Raw genomic sequence first — 22,024 nt, 5'->3', positions numbered from 1 at the left:
GGGCACGTGATTTCATTAAACTCTTTGGATAGCAAGGATAGAAGCGGTTGCCAGGTCTTCTGAAAGGAGTCTGCAGAATTGGTCAATGTGGCCTGGATGCGCTCCATGCCTAGTGTAAACCATAATTTGTGTAGCCAGCCTGTGTGGGTAGGGGCACTAGGTGAGCCCCAGAGTGATAGAATATGCTGTGACGCCGCCTGCATGGCAATGCCCATCTGCTTGCCGCGTAGTGACCTCAGGGGGAATGTGAGCGCGTTGGCATAATCCTAGAATTGCATATGCGGGGAAGCATGGAATTTCCGTCTGAAAGGTAGAGTCAATGTCATCTAAGACCCCCTTCCAGTAGTCCCGGACAAGGTGGCAGTCCCACAGCAGATGTTAACGTACCCCGCTCGCCGCACCCTCTCCAGCATAGCGCACTCCGAAGGGGGTTGCCTCGATTGAGTCTGGCTGGGGTGAGGTGCCAGTATATGGCCAGTTTCACCGCTGCTTCCCTAGCCGCAGTGTTACGGGTGGTATGTGCTGCTCTGTAATAAATAAACCCCCATTCCTTGGGTGACAGCGCCCGGCCAAGCTCTGATTCCCAGCGTTTCTGCCCCGCCGTTTTGCTGGGGCTGGTTGCCGGGGAGAGCATCTTGTAAATGTCCGATATAAGATGTTTGTCGGAGTCTTTTGTGATCAGCCATTTTTCGAATGGGGTTAACAGCCGATGCATTAGGGGAGCACGGTCAGGGTGCGACATCCAATGACGAAGCTGGAAGTACTGGAACCTGTGAGGGTTGACCACCCCGTAATCTTGCACAATGTCGGCAAGAGAAAGGAAGCTTTCGGACTCGAAAAAGTAGCCAGCTTAGCGGCATTCTGTACCACGCCACTGTGGAAAGGCGTGGGGGTGGTTGCCTGGTGGGAAATCCGGATTGTCCAGAATCGGGGTGAGGGGGGAGGGGAAAGTTGTTAAGTCTCTCTTGACCGCTACGGCATCCCAAGCCCTCAGGATCGTGTGCATGATGGGGGAGTTAAGGAGATATCTCGTCCTATGTTGACGGACGAGAAATGGTATCTTCCATAGGGAGGTCTGGGCCATCGCTCTGTCTTGGAACAGCCACCTCTTTTCGGATTCCGGCCGGTACCATTCCACTAGGTAGCGGATTTGTGAGGCGTGGAAGTATTGTAGGAGGTTGGGGACCCCCAAGCCTCCCTCGTCCACCGTCCTGTATGCAATCCGCTTGTGCAGGCGTGCGCGCTGTTTTCCCCAGATGAACTGGTGGAGAGCGGTTTGCAGGTTCGACAGTGCGCCGGCCGGCGGGGGTATCAGGAGGGTTTGGAAGATATACAGTATCTTAGGCAGGGCCGACATTTTCACCGCCGCTATACGACCCAGCAGGGAGAGAGGTTGTTTCGCACAGCGGGCCAAGTCAGCTTGGATCTGGGAGGCGAGTGTCTTATAATTGAAGGATGCCGTCGCAGCGGTGTTGGAAGTGAGGGTGACTCCCAGGTATGGGAGTTGGGAGGAAGTTTGGAGGTTTCAGCCAAAAGTTGGGACAGGGGTGCGAGAGTGGGCATTGCTGCCCAAAGGCAGGATCAATGACTTCCCCCGATTGATCTTGAAACCAGAGATTGCTCCGAATGCGTCCAATTCCTCTAGGAAGGCGGGTATAGAGCGGGATGGATCATTGAGGGTGGCAATGATATCATCGGCGTAGAGGCTCACCACGTGTGGTTCATGGCCAAAGGTGATACCCTGAATGTCAGGGTTGTCTCTCAATTTCTGCGCCAGTGGTTCCACGTAGAGGGCGAACAGGAGGGGCGAGAGCGGACATCCTTGACGCGTCCCCCGCTGTATCTCAAAGGGGTTTGATTTGAGACTGCCCAAGCGGACCTTGGCCTGAGGGTGGTAGTAACAACTCGCTATCCACGATTGGAATCGGTCCCCCAGCTGGTAGCGCTGCAGGACTTTCTGCAGGTAGGTCCAATCGACGCGATCAAACGCTTTCTCTGCGTCTATGGCCAGCAGTGCAGAGTCCGAGTTCTGGAAATGCGTTTTGTCAATCAAGTGCAGGAGCCTTTTAGTGTTGTCACTGCATTGGCGGTTCGGGACGAACCCCGACTGGTCCGGCTCGAGAATTCCCGGGAGGCAGGGGCCCAGGCGTGCCGCCAGTATCCCAGTAAATAATTTCAAGTCCAAGTTAAGTAATGAGATGGGGCGGAAGGCCGAGCAGTTCGTGGGGTTTTTGCCCGGTTTGGGCAACACCACTATGTCCGCTGCGAGCATGTCAGGGGGTATGGAGCTCGGGCCTTCAAACGAGTTGAACAGCCTCGTGAGGACCAGGAGTGGGCCAAACAATTTATAGAAGCTGGAGGAAAAGCCATCAGGACCCGGAGATTTGAGCGGCCGTAGGTGGGAGATTGCGGCCAGGACTTTGTCCGGCCGGATAGGGGCGTCTAGGGTGTCTGAAATCGATTTGGACAGTGGTGTGATACGCGCTGAGTTCAAGTATGCGTCTATGTCCGCGGGCGGTATTCGGTCTTCCTTGTACAGGGAGGCGTAGAATGAGCGGAAGGCATCCGCAACCTGGGCCTCGTCAGTGATAGCCTCCCCGGAGTCATTCAAGAGAGTGGTGATTTTAGAACGCTGGGTTTTGGCCTTAAGAGCGCTAGCCAAAAGGCGTCCGGTGCGGTTGCCCCCACGTAGTAGGAATGGCAGAGTCTGAGGGCGGCGAATTCAGCCCTGTCGGTGTCCAGACTAGCCAATTGGGCCCTGGCGGCTTTTAACTGCCTCCAGATCCTCGGGGCACCAGTGCGGCTGTGGACCCGTTCGAGTTCAGCCACCTGAGCTGTGAGGTCGTCCCTTTTTTCCTTCCGCAGTTTGGCGTCCGCCGCTGCTATAGCGATCAATTCCCCCCTGACGACTGCCTTCAAGGCACCCCAGAGGGCCGAGGTGGAAGTGACAGAGCCATCGTTAGTGGCAAGGTACTCCGAAATGCATTTACGAATTTGTGCAGCAACGGCCGGTCTCTGTAGCATAGTTTCGTTGAGCCTCCAGGAGGTCGGAGCACGCGCGGTGACGGGTACGGCTAGTGTCAGTTCTACTGCGTCGTGGTCGGAGAGAGCCGCTGGGACTATGGAAACGTCGTGGACGAGAGGTGCTAGGTCGGAGGAGCCTAGGAAGTGGTCTAGGCGCGCGTAGGTGCGGTGGACATGGGAAAAGAATGTGAACTGTGTTGAGTTGGGGTGTGTCATTCTCCAAAGATCTAACAAGCCCCTATCTTGTAGCCAAGACCCGCCCGCCGCAGATAGCGCGCCGGCGTCGCCATAGCGGTGTCCAGACCTGTCTTTGTGTGTATCCATGACAAGGTTGAGATCCCCCCCAATGAGTAAGTGGGTATTGGAAGGCTGCAGCGCTTCTGAGAGTGCATTCTGAAGGAACGCTTCCTGGCCGGTGTTGGGGGCGTATATGGAACCCACTGTTATCGAGGTAGTGCCCACCAGCAGGGTGTATGATAGGAGGCGGCCTTTGATTTCTCCCGCTTTGATCCACACCCGGCCTCGAAAGCGTCGAGACACGAGCATCGCCACCCCTGCTCGTTTAGTGGTGAGTGATGAGAAGAATTGTTGGGGGAAGGCCCTGGAGCGCATCCTGTGCCAGTCCTTAGCTAAGAGGTGGGTTTCTTGTAATAAGCATATGTCCGCCCCTGAGTGTTCTAGATATGAAATTACAGCCTGCCTCTTGATGGGGTTGTTAAGGCCCTTTACATTGAGAGACAGTACCTTAAGTGTGTCAGGCATCTTGGGGGTATGGAGGTGGAGTGTGGTGCGGTGGTAGTGCTGTCCCTGTGCGCAGCGAGCAATCTGCGGTGTGGAAAGCTTGTTCATGACCCTCGGCATACTGGTCCCCTCCCTCGATCCCACCCCAACCCCCCCCGCCCGAACGAAACGTGTCCAGGTCCCGAACCCCACCCGGAGTGCATTGTCCGCAGTCCCGCCGGGTTAGAACTGTCCCAACTCCCCCCACCCAGCAACCATGTCCTCCCGTACCCTCCCTAACCCCAACTTCCAACACCCAACCAGTGGTCATAGTCCCGGGCCTATCCAGAATCAGTTCAGGCCCGTGGGGTGAAAAGTAGAAGAGGCTGTGGCTGTGGCGACCCATGTGGCCCCCCGCCCCCTCCCTCTTCCCCCCCACTCAGAATAAGTGAGATTGTCACGGCTCCCCCGTCTTGTTGGTCTCAGGGAGGGGAAGTAGTGTCTTTAATGACTTCCTCTATGGCTGCAGCTTTGTCCTTGGCGATGGTCCCCGGATCCGGGCAGTGGCGATGCCTGGAGGTCCGGCGTCGTCGTACCTGCTGCCAGTCGTCGCCTGAGGATCGTGGGCGGGTAGCTGGAGAGGATCCCATGTTCGAGTCCTTGTCAGAAGCATTATCCGGCACCTCCAGGCCCAACAGGGTGCACGTGTCCTGCAGTGAACGGAGCTGGTGCAGTTTGCCCTCCCATTTAAAGATCAGGCGGAACGGATGTCCCCAGGAGTAAGGCACGCCTTTGTCTCTCAGAAACATGGTGACAGACTTGAAGTCCTTGCGCTTCTGGAGAGTAATGGCGGAGAGGTCTTGGAAGAGCTGGATAGAGTTGTCCCGGAAGCGGATAGGCTGCGCTTGGCGCGCTTCTTTCAGTATTCTTTCCTTCAAGGGAAAGTCCGGGAGGAAGGCCAGGATGTCCGGGGGGGTGCAGGGGCACGGCGGGGCAGTCCCACTCGGTGCGCTCTGTCAATGCGGATGGGAAGTCGGCGGGCTCGTGGAGGATCTCACGAAAAAGGTCTTGCAGATATTCCGTGACGTTATTCCCCTCCGCTTTCGATGGCACGCCCCTGACCCGCATGTTGTTCCGTCTGGAACGATTCTCGAGGTCCTCCGTGTGTGCCTGGAGACCCACCTGCTGTTCCTGAAGACGGAGGATTTCCTGTTGGAGAGCACCAGGTCCTCATTTTTCAGCTTAATAAGATAACTTTGCCTCCCTCGGTTGAACTTTTTCCTTAAGCTTCTTGATACTGTCCCTATCTCCCTTTTTTTTTTAAATTTGGCACTCGACGGAAAACCATTTCAGTCGGCTGACCGGGATTGTTGCACCCTTTCTTTTATCTTTTTTTAGTTCTATCCGGAGACACTGTACTACTTGGTCTATCTTCTCCTCGTACCATTCCAGATTTTTACTCCCGCAATCCCCCAGTTCAACCTTATACTGAAAGGTCTTTAATTTCTCTCTATGTTCCCTCCTTCCCCCGTATACATTCAGTTGCAACGGATTGTGATCGTTGCCTTCACTTTGGAGTATCTTAAAGCCCCATACTAGTGGGAAATTCCAAGCTGGCATAAAAAACATAGTCAATTGGGCAGTTTTGTGAGCCTATTTTAAAGGTCTTCTTTGCGGGGCAATCTGTTTTAAATCTGCCATTCAGGCAGAAGAGACCCGTCGTCCCTAGATAGTTTACCAATTCTATGTCCTGGTTGGAGGATTCACAAGCTGGAAATCTGGCATGCTTTATACCACGGGTACTCATAGTACGGCCCGCGGGCCAGGGGCGGCCCGGCAAGCCTTCCCTGGCGGCCCGCGGACCTTGCAGACATGTACCCGTGTTTAATTTTTTTTTTTTACAGTGTCAGCAAAAACCCCTGCAGCAGCGCGACTCAGACTACTGCTCTGTGGGGGCCGGGCGATTCCCTTCGTAGTCAGAGTGGGGCTGCAGGGGGGCTAAGAGGTGACAAAGCCTCATTAACATACGAAGTGTCTTTTGAAGACGTGTGAAGTGCTCCGCGGAGGCTGTGTTTGTGGGTGTGCCTGCCCAGAAGCTGTCTCAGCCCGGGCACACACGGGCAAGGTGGAGGGAGGGAGACAGGGGGGTAAGGAGAGTGATGGCAGGAGAGTGAGGGCAGGAGAGTGAGGGCGAGGGAGAGGTAGAGCGAGGGAAGGAGAGAGTGAGGACGAGGGAGAGGGAGGACGAGGGAGAGGGAGGACGAGGGAGAGGGAGGGAGAGCAAGGGAAGGAGAGAGCGAGGGAAGGAGAGAGTGAGGGAAGGAGAGGGCAGGAGAATGAGGGAAGGAGAGAGCGAGGGAAGGAGAGAGCGAGGGAGGGAGAGAGCGAGGGAAGGAGAGAGTGAGGGAGAGGGAGGTCGAGGGAGAGGGAGGACGAGGGAGAGGGAGGGAGAGCAAGGGAAGGAGAGAGCGAGGGAAGGAGAGAGCAAGGAAGGGAGAGAGTGAGGGAGGGAGAGATCGAGGGAGGGAGAGAGAGAGAGAGAGTGAGGGAGAGTGAGGGAGGGAGAGTGAGGGAGGGAGGGAGAGGGAGAGGGAGGGAAGGAGAGCGCGAGGGAAGGAGAGCGAGGAAAGGAGAGCGAGGGAGGGAGATTGAGGGAAGGAGAGAGTGAGGGAAGGAGGGAGAGGGAAGGAGGGGGAGGGAAGGAGGTGGAGGAAGGAGAGAGCGAGGGAAGGAGAGAGCGAGGGAAGGAGAGCGTGGGAGGGCGAGGGAGGGAGGGAGGGTGAGGGAGGAGAGAGTGAGGGAGGAGAGAGTGAGGGAAGGAGAGAGTGAGGGCGAGGAGAGGGAGGGCGAGGGAAGGAGAGAGTGAGTGAGGGAAGGAGAGAGGGAGGGAAGGAGAGACGGAGCGAAGGAGAGAGGGAGGGAGAGTGAAGGAGGGAGAGTGAAGGAGAGTGAGGGAAGGAGAGAGTGAGGGAGAGAGTGAGGGAAGGAGAGAGTGAGGGAAGGAGAGTGAGAGAGGGAGGGAGAGAGGTAGGGAGGGAGGGAGGGAGAGGAAAGGAGTGAGAGGGAAGGAGAGTAAGGGAGCCCGCTAAGAGTGAGGGAACCCGCTAAGAGTGAGGGAACCCGCTAAGAGTGAGGGAGCCCGCTAAGAGCGAGGGAGCCCGCTAAGAGTGAGGGAGCCCGCTAAGAGTGAGGGAGGGAGACAGAGTGAGGGAGGGAGACATAGTGAGGGAGGGAGACAGAGTGAGGGAGGGAAAGAGAGGGAGACCGAGGGAAAGAGGGAAAGGGAAGGAGGGAAAGGGAAGGAGGGAGAGGGAAGGAGGGAGGGAGACAGAGGGAAGGAAGGACAGAGGGAGACAGAGGGTAGGAGGGAGAGGGAAACAGAGTGAGGGAGAGGGAAACTGAGGGAGAGGGAAACAGAGTGAGGGAGAGGGAAACTGAGGGAGAGGGAAACAGAGTGAGAGAGAGGGAAACAGAGGGAAACAGAGTGAGAGAGAGGGAAACTGAGGGAGAGGGAAACAGAGTGAGGGAGAGGAAAACTGAGGGAGAGGGAAACAGAGTGTGAGAGAGGGAAACTGAGGGAGAGGTAAACAGAGTGAGGGAGAGGAAAACTGAGATGGAGAGGTAGACAGAGATGGAGAGGGAGATATAGAGAGTGAGACATTCAGAGTGAGTGAGACAGAGGGAGAGAGGGAGTGAGCAAGACAGAGGGAGAGAAAGAGTGAGACAGAGGGAGAGAGGGGGTGAGACAGAGGGAGAGAGGGAGCGATACAGTCAGAGTGAGGGAGACAGATGGAGACAGAGAGACAGAGGGAGAGAGAGGGAGGGAGAGAGAGTGAGGGAGAGAAAGAACGAGAGAGAGAGAGAGAGAGAGAGAGAGAGAGATGTGTGTATGCCGGGTCTGGTGGCTCAGTGGACGAAGGCGTCCGCTGCGGGGACCTGTGAGCAACCTCATGGTCACAGTTTTTTTCTTGTTGCTCTAGCCCCGCCCCTTCCCCCACTGACCCCGCCCCCACTAGTGCGGCCCTCGGACATAAACCACACTGTAAATTTGGCCCCCTAGAGAAAGTTTGTGAGTACCCATGCTTTATACCATAGACATCCAACAATTCCCTGTGCCAGAGGTCGACCTTCTTTGAATTCAACTTATGGTTAAAATCCCCCAAAATGAAAAACACGTCTAAAACAAGCTTTTCACATAAAGAGTCTATATCCTCATTGAAATTCCCCATCTGTAAATGTAAATGTAAATGTATAGGCATTTATATAGCGCACTACTTACCCGTAGGGTCCCAAGGCGCTTCGACCGCTGCGAAACCCTTCCTGGCTTCCCTGAGAGATGGTCCCTTAATGGGTATCTCCAGGGTGAGACCAGGCATCCCCGGCGGTCTGGTGGGGCCGTTAGTGAAGATGAGGCAAGCTAATGCCCAGAGTTGCCGAGTGTGATCGCTGATCAGAGTGGGCACCGAGGCGAGAGAATTATCGAGTCCGCTGACCCTGGTCCAGAAACCTGCCGCGCCGGGAATCGAACCCTGGTCCCGGGCCGTCCTCTGCTCTCGGGTCTGCCGCCTCTAACCAGTGAGCCACACTACTTCTCAATTCCATACTCTGCTACATTGTCCCAATGCATATATACATTTATAACAATTACATTTTCATATTTCTTGTCCTGGGTCAGGAGAGCTAATCTACATGCCAATAACCATTTACATTTCACTTTTAGCAAGATTGCATTTCTTATTATTTTTGTCGATATGAGAGTCATGATCCCCCTCTTACCCCCCCATCCCCCCGACGGACGTCCAAACCTTTTTTTCTTGGCCGGTCGGTTTAGTTGTAGGTAACCTTTGAAAGTAGGGGTTTCGTCTCATAACCAAGTCTCTTGCAAACAGGCAATTTCCGCATTGTTTACTTATTTTTTTATATGCTCTTGTTTTATTTCGTTTTCTAAGCCATTTATATTCCATGATAAGAGACTTAGGCTATGCAGCACCCCCCTCATCCTATTCCACCTCACTTAGACCACCATCTTCATCCATTACCTCCATATTCTTCTTGGAGGGGTCTCCAAGGTTACTTCTTTGACTCCAGTTACCCCAAGAGTCGAGCTTTCCTGAATTGTTTACCACTAAGTTCAAGAAACTACCCTCTTCTTTGTTATCCCTCAGTAACCTCACCTGTCTCCTCCCAAGGCCTGCATGGCACTTTAGGAAACGACTTCCTGATTGGGCATTTCTCTTTAGTTCACTCTCTGGGATTAACCTTATTCCCTCATGGAGTATCTCACTCACCGCTTTCCCAATGGCCATTTTTACCAGGTCAGAGTAGAGTAGTACTCTTGTTATTTCCTTACGATTTATATTTTCTATGAAGCCCACCTGTCTCAGATCTTTCGAGCCAATCCCACTCAGACTTGGGCATTTGGAGACAGAATTCAGGATTTGAGCCCTATTTATTGGGTTCATTTTCGTCAGTTTCTTCTCCCTTTGCCCGGATTTCTCCGGTTCCAGGTACAACCATTTGCAAGTACCAACCTCTAGTCCTTTCTTGGGGGATTCTAGATTTAGCTGTCTACCATTTACCCATCTGGTAAGGCCCATTTTACTTTCCACTTCTGCTTTACCTTGAGTCTGTGGTACTTCTCCTGGGTTTTAATACCTCTGAGAGTTACTGGCTTGTCCCCCCAGGGATGGATTTACTATCTGTTTTGGGATTTCGATTTTTGGTAACTTCTCTTTTAGACTCTTACTACTCTGACCCTTCATTTGTACATTTGGGGCATTTCTTTAGTTCTCAACTATCGGAGGGTTAGTGGGCACAAAAGTCAGGGCGGAGGCATTTAAACTTAGCTCTTCCTCTACCTCCCTTTCCTTCCTTTTTCACTTTGTTGCTGTTTTAGTTACACTCTTTCTACTAGTCCTACCTTTAGTAAGACCCCTTGCATATTCACCTCTTCTCTTTATCAGCATTGGGTGTTTAGATATCTATATGTTATCTGGGGCTTCTACTGTCTCTCTAACTACACTTTGTTCTGTGGGCTGAGGGGCAACTACCGGTCTCAACACATGCAGCATTTGCCCTTTAATTCCTACCAGCTCCTCTTCGATCTTTTTTAAAAACAACTTTTGCGATTTCAAGACCCCCATTATTCAACATTGTTACTTCTAGAATCCCCTGAAGGTTTTCTGTTACATCAATAATAAGTCCATCATTGAGGATGAGGGTGATGCTGAAATGTCCAAGTCCTGGAGGCTGTTTCTCTCAGGGGCTGCTTGGCTTCCGGTTCTTGATGTATCTTGCTGGTTTAATATTTTTAGCCCATTTAGCTGTTGTGATAATCGGCTGGGTGAGTCCCCCTAAACGAAACTTGGGCCATGGCTTTCATTTCCCAATAACCCTGCATTCTCCAGTTCCGATGCATGCAATGAGAATAGTTTTGGGGATGATGAAAGTTGCGGTGCTGCTATTTGTGCGTTTTGGCTTAGAAGGGAGTGGTTTAATAGCAAGGATTCCTCTGTTGCCTCTTCTGGGAAAACTCCCATGCCATTCTCAGTCCGGTGCTCCTCCTCAATTTCCAGGTCTATTACAGGTTGCTCTGTACTTTTATAATGTTTCCCTAAAAAGTCCTTTATATAATTAGTGGCTGCGGAGCTGCCTCTCGGATTAGGTGCTGAGGTACAACCATTTTGGGCTTGCAAGGATTCTTTGGTGGCTTTTTTATTTTTCCTCTTCTTAGGTGCCCCTTCACTATTCTCCTCGGGGGTAGCCTGGCTTTCCCGGCTCTCTTCCAAAGTCCTAGATCCCCCTAGTAACTCGCACCTTCCTGGGCTTTCCTCCAAAGATTCCTTGCGTGTTTTTTGCTTCCTCTTCGGGGCCATCGTCTTTTAATTCAGAGCTGCTCCCCTTTGTTTGGACAGTTTTGTCTCAGGTATTGCATTATGGGACGTAATTCTAACTTCACCCCCTGCAATTGACCCTAGACGACACTGATTAACAATTGGTATATGCTTAGCGGGGCGATGGGGTACTGCAGTTATACACTAATTCACACACTCACTTACCTCTGTTGTGCCATTTGCCCGCCAAGCTGTATTTGAAGAACTCTTTGTAAGTCACTTTTGTGTATCTCTGCTCTCTGGTCTTATGGCCTCCCCCTTTCCACTTTCTGTTTTGTTTCCAGCCGGCGTCTGAGACAGCCTGGGGGAGCTGCCACTCAGAGCTCTGCTCCACTTCACTCGCTCCTCCTCCCTTCTGGGGGCTCTCGGGACTTGTTTCCTGCTACAGGCCTGGGGATCCTCTCCTCTCTTGGGGCTGACACGGCCCCTCCCCTCTTCTCCGGAGCAGAAGACCAGGAGGCTGCATGATTGCAACAGGCGCCCGACTGCGCTTCAACTGCAGCGCAACTGCCCGCCCACCGCCGATCAGCTGTGTCCCTCCCGCTAGGATCAGGCGGCGTGGGTAGACGCGGGAAGGCTCCTGTTGGGCTCCGGGTCCGCTCCAAGCGCGCTGCCTCGGCGATCCGCGATCTGTGACCTGGACTGCGCACTCCTGTGCGCACGGTTCAACTCTCTCGGCTGACAGACAGCTGGCTGGGTGGCGATTAGGTAGGCGGCAACAACAGAGCAATAACTTGTTGTCCCTCAGCGAATCGCCATTGTACCATTACCTCGATGCCGGAAAGCTCTGCCTCCAAGCCGGAATCTCCAGCCCGAGTAAGAATGTAAAGTTAGCACTCGTAAATCCATTCTGTGAATACCAAAAGTAGTAAGTACATTCCGTGAATACCAAAAGTAGTAAGTTTAGGATTTTGTCTTAAGTTAATTCTGTGAAACAGGCCCTGTGTATCAGGTAGACTCACCACCCATGGGAGCTGGCTGCACTCTGTGTATCAGGTAGACTCAGCACCCATGGGAGCTGGCTGCACTCGGTGTATCAGGTAGGTTCACCACACACAGGAGCTGGCTGCACTTAGTGTATCAGGCAGGTTCACCACACACGGGAGCTGGCTGCACTCGGTGTATCAAGTAGACTCAGCACCCATGGGAGCTGGCTGCACTCGGTGTATCAGGTAGGTTCACCACACACAGGAGCTGGCTGCACTTAGTGTATCAGGCAGGTTCACCACACACGGGAGCTGGCTGCACTCGGTGTATCAAGTAGACTCAGCACCCATGGGAGCTGGCTGCACTCGGTGTATCAGGCAGGTTCACCACACACGGGAGCTGGCTGAAGTCTGTGTATCAGGCAGGTTCACCACACACGGGAGCTGGCTGCACTTAGTGTATCAGGCAGGTTCACCACACACGGGAGCTGGCTGCACTCGGTGTATCAAGTAGACTCAGCACCCATGGGAGCTGGCTGCACTCGGTGTATCAGGTAGACTCAGCACCCATGGGAGCTGGCTGCACTCGGTGTATCAGGCAGACTCAGCACCCATGGGAGCTGGCTGCACTCGGTGTATCAGGCAGACTCAGCACCCATGGGAGCTGGCTGCACTCGGTGTATCAGGTAGACTCAGCACCCATGGGAGCTGGCTGCACTCGGTGTATCAGGTAGACTCAGCACCCATGGGAGCTGGCTGCACTCGGTGTATCAGGTAGACTCAGCACCCATGGGAGCTGGCTGCACTCGGTGTATCAGGTAGACTCAGCACCCATGGGAGCTGGCTGCACTCGGTGTATCAGGTAGACTCAGCACCCATGGGAGCTGGCTGCACTCGGTGTATCAGGCAGGTTCACCACCCATGGGAGCTGGCTGCACTCGGTGTATCAGGTAGACTCAGCACCCATGGGAGCTGGCTGCACTCGGTGTATCAGGTAGACTCAGCACCCATGGGAGCTGGCTGCACTCGGTGTATCAGGCAGACTCAGCACCAATGGGAGCTGGCTGCACTCGGTGTATCAGGTAGACTCAGCACCCATGGGAGCTGGCTGCACTCGGTGTATCAGGTAGACTCAGCACCCATGGGAGCTGGCTGCACTCGGTGTATCAGGTAGACTCAGCACCCATGGGAGCTGGCTGCACTCGGTGTATCAGGTAGACTCCGCACCCATGGGAGCTGGCTGCACTCTGTGTATCAGGTACGTTCACCACACACGGGTGCTGGCTGCACTCGGTGTATCAGGCAGGTTCACCACCCACGGGAGCTGGCTGCACTCTGTGCATCAGGCAGGTTCACCACACACGGGAGCTGGCTGCACTCGGTGTATCAGGTAGACTCAGCACCCATGGGAGCTGGCTGCACTCGGTGTATCAGGTAGACTCAGCACCCATGGGAGCTGGCTGCACTCGGTGTATCAGGTAGACTCAGCACCCATGGGAGCTGGCTGCACTCGGTGTATCAGGTAGACTCAGCACCCATGGGAGCTGGCTGCACTCGGTGTATCAGGCAGACTCAGCACCCATGGGAGCTGGCTGCACTCGGTGTATCAGGTAGACTCAGCACCCATGGGAGCTGGCTGCACTCGGTGTATCAGGTAGACTCAGCACCCATGGGAGCTGGCTGCACTCGGTGTATCAGGCAGGTTCACCACCCATGGGAGCTGGCTGCACTCGGTGTATCAGGTAGACTCAGCACCCATGGGAGCTGGCTGCACTCGGTGTATCAGGTAGACTCAGCACCCATGGGAGCTGGCTGCACTCGGTGTATCAGGTAGACTCAGCACCATGGGAGCTGGCTGCACTCGGTGTATCAGGCAGACTCAGCACCCATGGGAGCTGGCTGCACTCGGTGTATCAGGTAGACTCAGCACCCATGGGAGCTGGCTGCACTCGGTGTATCAGGTAGACTCAGCACCCATGGGAGCTGGCTGCACTCGGTGTATCAGGTAGGTTCACCACCCACGGGAGCTGGCTGCACTCTGTGTATCAGGCAGGTTCTCCACCCATGGGAGCTGGCTGCACTCGGTGTATCAGGCAGACTCAGCACCCATGGGAGCTGGCTGCACTCGGTGTATCAGGTAGACTCAGCACCCATGGGAGCTGGCTGCACTCGGTGTATCAGGTAGACTCAGCACCCATGGGAGCTGGCTGCACTCGGTGTATCAGGCAGACTCAGCACCCATGGGAGCTGGCTGCACTCTGTGCATCAGGCAGGTTCACCACACACGGGAGCTGGCTGCACTCGGTGTATCAGGTAGGTTCAGCACCCATGGGAGCTGGCTGCACTCGGTGTATCAGGTAGGTTCAGCACCCATGGGAGCTGGCTGCGCTCGGTGTATCAGGTAGACTCAGCACCCATGGGAGCTGGCTGCACTCGGTGTATCAGGCAGGTTCACCACCCATGGGAGCTGGCTGCACTCGGTGTATCAGGCAGACTCAGCACCCATGGGAGCTGGCTGCACTCGGTGTATCAGGTAGGTTCAGCACCCATGGGAGCTGGCTGCGCTCGGTGTATCAGGTAGACTCAGCACCCATGGGAGCTGGCTGCACTCGGTGTATCAGGCAGGTTCACAACCCATGGGAGCTGGCTGCACTCGGTGTATCAGGCAGACTCAGCACCCATGGGAGCTGGCTGCACTCGGTGTATCAGGTAGACTCAGCACCCATGGGAGCTGGCTGCACTCGGTGTATCAGGTAGACTCAGCACCCATGGGAGCTGGCTGCACTCGGTGTATCAGGCAGGGTCACCACCCATGGGAGCTGGCTGCACTCGGTGTATCAGGCAGACTCAGCACCCATGGGAGCTGGCTGCACTCGGTGTATCAGGTACGTTCACCACACACGGGTGCTGGCTGCACTCGGTGTATCAGGCAGGTTCACCACCCACGGGAGCTGGCTGCACTCTGTGCATCAGGCAGGCTCACCACACACGGGAGCTGGCTGCACTCGGTGTATCAGGTAGACTCAGCACCCATGGGAGCTGGCTGCACTCGGTGTATCAGGTAGACTCAGCACCCATGGGAGCTGGCTGCACTCGGTGTATCAGGTAGACTCAGCACCCATGGGAGCTGGCTGCACTCGGTGTATCAGGTAGACTCAGCACCCACGGGAGCTGGCTGCACTCGGTGTATCAGGTAGACTCAGCACCCATGGGAGCTGGCTGCACTCGGTGTATCAGGTAGACTCAGCACCCATGGGAGCTGGCTGCACTCGGTGTATCAGGTAGACTCAGCACCCATGGAGCTGGCTGCACTCGGTGTATCAGGCAGGTTCACCACACACGGGAGCTGGCTGCACTCGGTGTATCAGGTAGACTCAGCACCCATGGGAGCTGGCTGCACTCGGTGTATCAGGCAGACTCAGCACCCATGGGAGCTGGCTGCACTCGGTGTATCAGGTAGACTCAGCACCCATGGGAGCTGGCTGCACTCGGTGTATCAGGCAGACTCAGCACCCATGGGAGCTGGCTGCACTCGGTGTATCAGGTAGACTCAGCACCCATGGGAGCTGGCTGCACTCGGTGTATCAGGTAGACTCAGCACCCATGGGAGCTGGCTGCACTCGGTGTATCAGGCAGGTTCACCACCCATGGGAGCTGGCTGCACTCGGTGTATCAGGTAGACTCAGCACCCATGGGAGCTGGCTGCACTCGGTGTATCAGGCAGGTTCACCACCCATGGGAGCTGGCTGCGCTCGGTGTATCAGGTAGACTCAGCACCCATGGGAGCTGGCTGCACTCGGTGTATCAGGCAGGTTCACCACCCATGGGAGCTGGCTGCACTCGGTGTATCAGGCAGACTCAGCACCCATGGGAGCTGGCTGCACTCGGTGTATCAGGTAGACTCAGCACCCATGGGAGCTGGCTGCACTCGGTGTATCAGGTAGACTCAGCACCCATGGGAGCTGGCTGCACTCGGTGTATCAGGCAGGGTCACCACCCATGGGAGCTGGCTGCACTCGGTGTATCAGGCAGACTCAGCACCCATGGGAGCTGGCTGCACTCGGTGTATCAGGTACGTTCACCACACACGGGTGCTGGCTGCACTCGGTGTATCAGGCAGGTTCACCACCCACGGGAGCTGGCTGCACTCTGTGCATCAGGCAGGTTCACCACACACGGGAGCTGGCTGCACTCGGTGTATCAGGTAGACTCAGCACCCATGGGAGCTGGCTGCACTCGGTGTATCAGGTAGACTCAGCACCCATGGGAGCTGGCTGCACTCGGTGTATCAGGTAGACTCAGCACCCATGGGAGCTGGCTGCACTCGGTGTATCAGGTAGACTCAGCACCCACGGGAGCTGGCTGCACTCGGTGTATCAGGTAGACTCAGCACCCATGGGAGCTGGCTGCACTCGGTGTATCAGGTAGACTCAGCACCCATGGGAGCTGGCTGCACTCGGTGTATCAGGTAGACTCAGCACCCATGGGAGCTGGCTGCACTCGGTGTATCAGGCAGGTTCACCACACACGGGAGCTGGCTGCACTCGGTGTATCAGGTAGACTCAGCACCCATGGGAGCTGGCTGCACTCGGTGTATCAGGCAGACTCAGCACCCATGGGAGCTGGCTGCACTCGGTGTATCAGGTAGACTCAGCACCCATGGGAGCTGGCTGCACTCGGTGTATCAGGTAGACTCAGCACCCATGGGAGCTGGCTGCACTCGGTGTATCAGGCAGGTTCACCACCCATGGGAGCTGGCTGCACTCGGTGTATCAGGTAGACTCAGCACCCATGGGAGCTGGCTGCACTCGGTGTATCAGGCAGGTTCACCACCCATGGGAGCTGGCTGCGCTCGGTGTATCAGGTAGACTCAGCACCCATGGGAGCTGGCTGCACTCGGTGTATCAGGCAGGTTCACCACCCATGGGAGCTGGCTGCACTCGGTGTATCAGGCAGACTCAGCACCCATGGGAGCTGGCTGCACTCGGTGTATCAGGTAGACTCAGCACCCATGGGAGCTGGCTGCACTCGGTGTATCAGGTAGACTCAGCACCCATGGGAGCTGGCTGCACTCGGTGTATCAGGCAGGGTCACCACCCATGGGAGCTGGCTGCACTCGGTGTATCAGGCAGACTCAGCACCCATGGGAGCTGGCTGCACTCGGTGTATCAGGTAGACTCAGCACCCATGGGGGCTGGCTGCACTCGGTGTATCAGGTAGACTCAGCACCCATGGGAGCTGGCTGCACTCGGTGTATCAGGTAGACTCAGCACCCATGGGAGCTGGCTGCACTCGGTGTATCAGGCAGGTTCACCACCCATGGGAGCTGGCTGCACTCTGTGTATCAGGTAGACTCAGCACACACGGGAGCTGGCTGCACTCGGTGTACCAGGTAGACTCAGCACCCATGAGAGCTGGCTGCACTCGGTGTATCAGGTAGACTCAGCACCCATGGGAGCTGGCTGCACTCGGTGTATCAGGTAGACTCAGCACCCATGGGAGCTGGCTGCACTCGGTGTATCAGGTACGTTCACCACACACGGGTGCTGGCTGCACTCGGTGTATCAGGCAGGTTCACCACCCACGGGAGCTGGCTGCACTCTGTGTATCAGGTAGACTCAGCACACACGGGAGCTGGCTGCACTCGGTGTACCAGGTAGACTCAGCACCCATGGGAGCTGGCTGCACTCGGTGTATCAGGTAGACTCAGCACCCATGGGAGCTGGCTGCACTCGGTGTATCAGGTAGACTCAGCACCCATGGGAGCTGGCTGCACTCGGTGTATCAGGTAGACTCAGCACCCATGGGAGCTGGCTGCACTCGGTGTATCAGGTAGACTCAGCACCCATGGGAGCTGGCTGCACTCGGTGTATCAGGTAGACTCAGCACCCATGGGAGCTGGCTGCACTCGGTGTATCAGGTAGACTCAGCACCCATGGGAGCTGGCTGCACTCGGTGTATCAGGTAGACTCAGCACCCATGGGAGCTGGCTGCACTCGGTGTTTCAGGCAGACTCAGCACCCATGGGAGCTGGCTGCACTCAGTGTATCAGGCAGACTCAGCACCCATGGGAGCTGGCTGCACTCGGTGTATCAGGTAGACTCAGCACCCATGGGAGCTGGCTGCACTCGGTGTATCAGGCAGGTTCACCACCCATGGGAGCTGGCTGCACTCTGTGTATCAGGTAGACTCCGCACCCATGGGAGCTGGCTGCACTCGGTGTATCAGGTAGGTTCAGCACCCATGGGAGCTGGCTGCGCTCGGTGTATCAGGTAGACTCAGCACCCATGGGAGCTGGCTGCACTCGGTGTATCAGGCAGGTTCACCACCCATGGGAGCTGGCTGCACTCGGTGTATCAGGCAGACTCAGCACCCATGGGAGCTGGCTGCACTCGGTGTATCAGGTAGGTTCAGCACCCATGGGAGCTGGCTGCGCTCGGTGTATCAGGTAGACTCAGCACCCATGGGAGCTGGCTGCACTCGGTGTATCAGGCAGGTTCACCACCCATGGGAGCTGGCTGCACTCGGTGTATCAGGCAGACTCAGCACCCATGGGAGCTGGCTGCACTCGGTGTATCAGGTAGACTCAGCACCCATGGGAGCTGGCTGCACTCGGTGTATCAGGTAGACTCAGCACCCATGGGAGCTGGCTGCACTCTGTGTATCAGGCAGGGTCACCACCCATGGGAGCTGGCTGCACTCGGTGTATCAGGCAGACTCAGCACCCATGGGAGCTGGCTGCACTCGGTGTATCAGGTACGTTCACCACACACGGGTGCTGGCTGCACTCGGTGTATCAGGCAGGTTCACCACCCACGGGAGCTGGCTGCACTCTGTTCATCAGGCAGGTTCACCACACACGGGAGCTGGCTGCACTCGGTGTATCAGGTAGACTCAGCACCCATGGGAGCTGGCTGCACTCGGTGTATCAGGTAGACTCAGCACCCATGGGAGCTGGCTGCACTCGGTGTATCAGGTAGACTCAGCACCCATGGGAGCTGGCTGCACTCGGTGTATCAGGTAGACTCAGCACCCACGGGAGCTGGCTGCACTCGGTGTATCAGGTAGACTCAGCACCCACGGGAGCTGGCTGCACTCGGTGTATCAGGTAGACTCAGCACCCATGGGAGCTGGCTGCACTCGGTGTATCAGGTAGACTCAGCACCCATGGGAGCTGGCTGCACTCGGTGTATCAGGCAGGTTCACCACACTCGGGAGCTGGCTGCACTCGGTGTATCAGGTAGACTCAGCACCCATGGGAGCTGGCTGCACTCGGTGTATCAGGCAGACTCAGCACCCATGGGAGCTGGCTGCACTCGGTGTATCAGGTAGACTCAGCACCCATGGGAGCTGGCTGCACTCGGTGTATCAGGTAGACTCAGCACCCATGGGAGCTGGCTGCACTCGGTGTATCAGGTAGACTCAGCACCCATGGGAGCTGGCTGCACTCGGTGTATCAGGTAGACTCAGCACCCATGGGAGCTGGCTGCACTCGGTGTATCAGGCAGGTTCACCACCCATGGGAGCTGGCTGCACTCGGTGTATCAGGTAGACTCAGCACCCATGGGAGCTGGCTGCACTCGGTGTATCAGGCAGGTTCACCACCCATGGGAGCTGGCTGCGCTCGGTGTATCAGGTAGACTCAGCACCCATGGGAGCTGGCTGCACTCGGTGTATCAGGCAGGTTCACCACCCATGGGAGCTGGCTGCACTCGGTGTATCAGGCAGACTCAGCACCCATGGGAGCTGGCTGCACTCGGTGTATCAGGTAGACTCAGCACCCATGGGAGCTGGCTGCACTCGGTGTATCAGGTAGACTCAGCACCCATGGGAGCTGGCTGCACTCGGTGTATCAGGCAGGGTCACCACCCATGGGAGCTGGCTGCACTCGGTGTATCAGGCAGACTCCGCACCCATGGGAGCTGGCTGCACTCGGTGTATCAGGTAGACTCAGCACCCATGGGAGCTGGCTGCACTCGGTGTATCAGGTAGACTCAGCACCCATGGGAGCTGGCTGCACTCGGTGTATCAGGTAGACTCAGCACCCATGGGAGCTGGCTGCACTCGGTGTATTAGGCAGGTTCACCACCCATGGGAGCTGGCTGCACTCTGTGTATCAGGTAGACTCAGCACACACGGGAGCTGGCTGCACTCGGTGTACCAGGTAGACTCAGCACCCATGGGAGCTGGCTGCACTCGGTGTATCAGGTAGACTCAGCACCCATGGGAGCTGGCTGCACTCGGTGTATCAGGTAGACTCAGCACCCATGGGAGCTGGCTGCACTCGGTGTATCAGGTACGTTCACCACACACGGGTGCTGGCTGCACTCGGTGTATCAGGCAGGTTCACCACCCACGGGAGCTGGCTGCACTCGGTGTATCAGGCAGGTTCACCACACACGGGAGCTGGCTGCACTCTGTGTATCAGGTAGACTCAGCACACACGGGAGCTGGCTGCACTCGGTGTACCAGGTAGACTCAGCACCCATGGGAGCTGGCTGCACTCGGTGTATCAGGTAGACTCAGCACCCATGGGAGCTGGCTGCACTCGGTGTATCAGGTAGACTCAGCACCCATGGGAGCTGGCTGCACTCGGTGTATCAGGTAGACTCAGCACCCATGGGAGCTGGCTGCACTCGGTGTATCAGGTAGACTCAGCACCCATGGGAGCTGGCTGCACTCGGTGTATCAGGTAGACTCAGCACCCATGGGAGCTGGCTCCACTCGGTGTATCAGGTAGACTCAGCACCCATGGGAGCTGGCTGCACTCGGTGTATCAGGTAGACTCAGCACCTATGGGAGCTGGCTGCACTCGGTGTATCAGGTAGACTCAGCACCCATGGGAGCTGGCTCCACTCGGTGTATCAGGTAGACTCAGCACCCATGGGAGCTGGCTGCACTCGGTGTATCAGGTAGACTCAGCACCCATGGGAGCTGGCTGCACTCGGTGTATCAGGCAGACTCAGCACCCATGGGAGCTGGCTGCACTCGGTGTATCAGGTAGACTCAGCACCCATGGGAGCTGGCTGCACTCGGTGTATCAGGTAGACTCAGCACCCATGGGAGCTGGCTGCACTCGGTGTATCAGGCAGACTCAGCACCCATGGGAGCTGGCTGCACTCGGTGTATCAGGCAGACTCAGCACCCATGGGAGCTGGCTGTACTCGGTGTCTCAGGCAGGTTCACCACCCATGGGAGCTGGCTGCACTCGGTGTATCAGGCAGGTTCACCACACACGGGAGCTGGCTGCACTCGGTGTATCAGGCAGACTCAGCACCCATGGGAGCTGGCTGCACTCGGTGTATCAGGCAGACTCAGCACCCATGGGAGCTGGCTGCACTCGGTGTATCAGGTAGACTCAGCACCCATGGGAGCTGGCTGCACTCGGTGTATCAGGTAGACTCAGCACCCATGGGAGCTGGCTGCACTCGGTGTATCAGGTAGACTCAGCACCCATGGGAGCTGGCTGCACTCGGTGTATCAGGTAGACTCAGCACCCATGGGAGCTGGCTGCACTCGGTGTATCAGGTAGACTCAGCACCCATGGGAGCTGGCTGCACTCGGTGTATCAGGCAGACTCAGCACCCATGGGAGCTGGCTGCACTCTGTGCATCAGGCAGGTTCACCACACACGGGAGCTGGCTGCACTCGGTGTATCAGGTAGACTCAGCACCCATGGGAGCTGGCTGCACTCGGTGTATCAGGTAGACTCAGCACCCATGGGAGCTGGCTGCACTCGGTGTATCAGGTAGACTCAGCACCCATGGGAGCTGGCTGCACTCGGTGTATCAGGTAGACTCAGCACCCATGGGAGCTGGCTGCACTCGGTGTATCAGGTAGACTCAGCACCCATGGGAGCTGGCTGCACTCGGTGTATCAGGTAGACTCAGCACCCATGGGAGCTGGCTGCACTCGGTGTATCCGGCAGGTTCACCACCCATGGGAGCTGGCTGCACTCGGTGTATCAGGTAGACTCAGCACCCATGGGAGCTGGCTGCACTCGGTGTATCAGGCAGACTCAGCACCCATGGGAGCTGGCTGCGCTCGGTGTATCAGGTAGACTCAGCACCCATGGGAGCTGGCTGCACTCGGTGTATCAGGCAGGTTCACCACCCACGGGAGCTGGCTGCACTCTGTGGATCAGGTGCGTTCCATACACACGGGAGCTGGCTGCACTCGGTGTATCAGGCATGTTCACCACACCCGGGAGCTGGCTGCACTTAGTGTATCAGGCAGGTTCACCACACACGGGAGCTGGCTGCACTCTGCGTATCAGGCATGTTCTCCAGTCATAGGTTGTGGCTGCACTCTGTATATCAGGCAGGTTCACCACACACAGGAGCTGGCTGCACTCTGTATATCAGGCAGATTCACCAGTCATAGGTTGTGGCTGCATTCTGTATATCAGGCAGGTTCACCAGTCATAGGTTGTGGCTGCATTCTGTATATCAGGCAGGTTCA

General features: G+C 56.3%; 1 protein-coding gene across 2 annotated transcripts in view; it reads left to right on the top strand.

Moving 5' to 3' along the window:
• LOC147668910 (uncharacterized) overlaps positions 1–22,024 on the top strand; it is a 436,976-nt gene that overhangs the window by 219,995 nt on the left and 194,957 nt on the right. The window lies entirely within an intron of this gene.

This window comes from Lissotriton vulgaris, unplaced genomic scaffold, assembly GCF_964263255.1.
Source record: "Lissotriton vulgaris unplaced genomic scaffold, aLisVul1.2 SCAFFOLD_907, whole genome shotgun sequence".
NCBI classification, from domain to species: domain Eukaryota; kingdom Metazoa; phylum Chordata; class Amphibia; order Caudata; family Salamandridae; genus Lissotriton; species Lissotriton vulgaris.
This window is presented reverse-complemented; position numbering and strand designations above follow the sequence as displayed.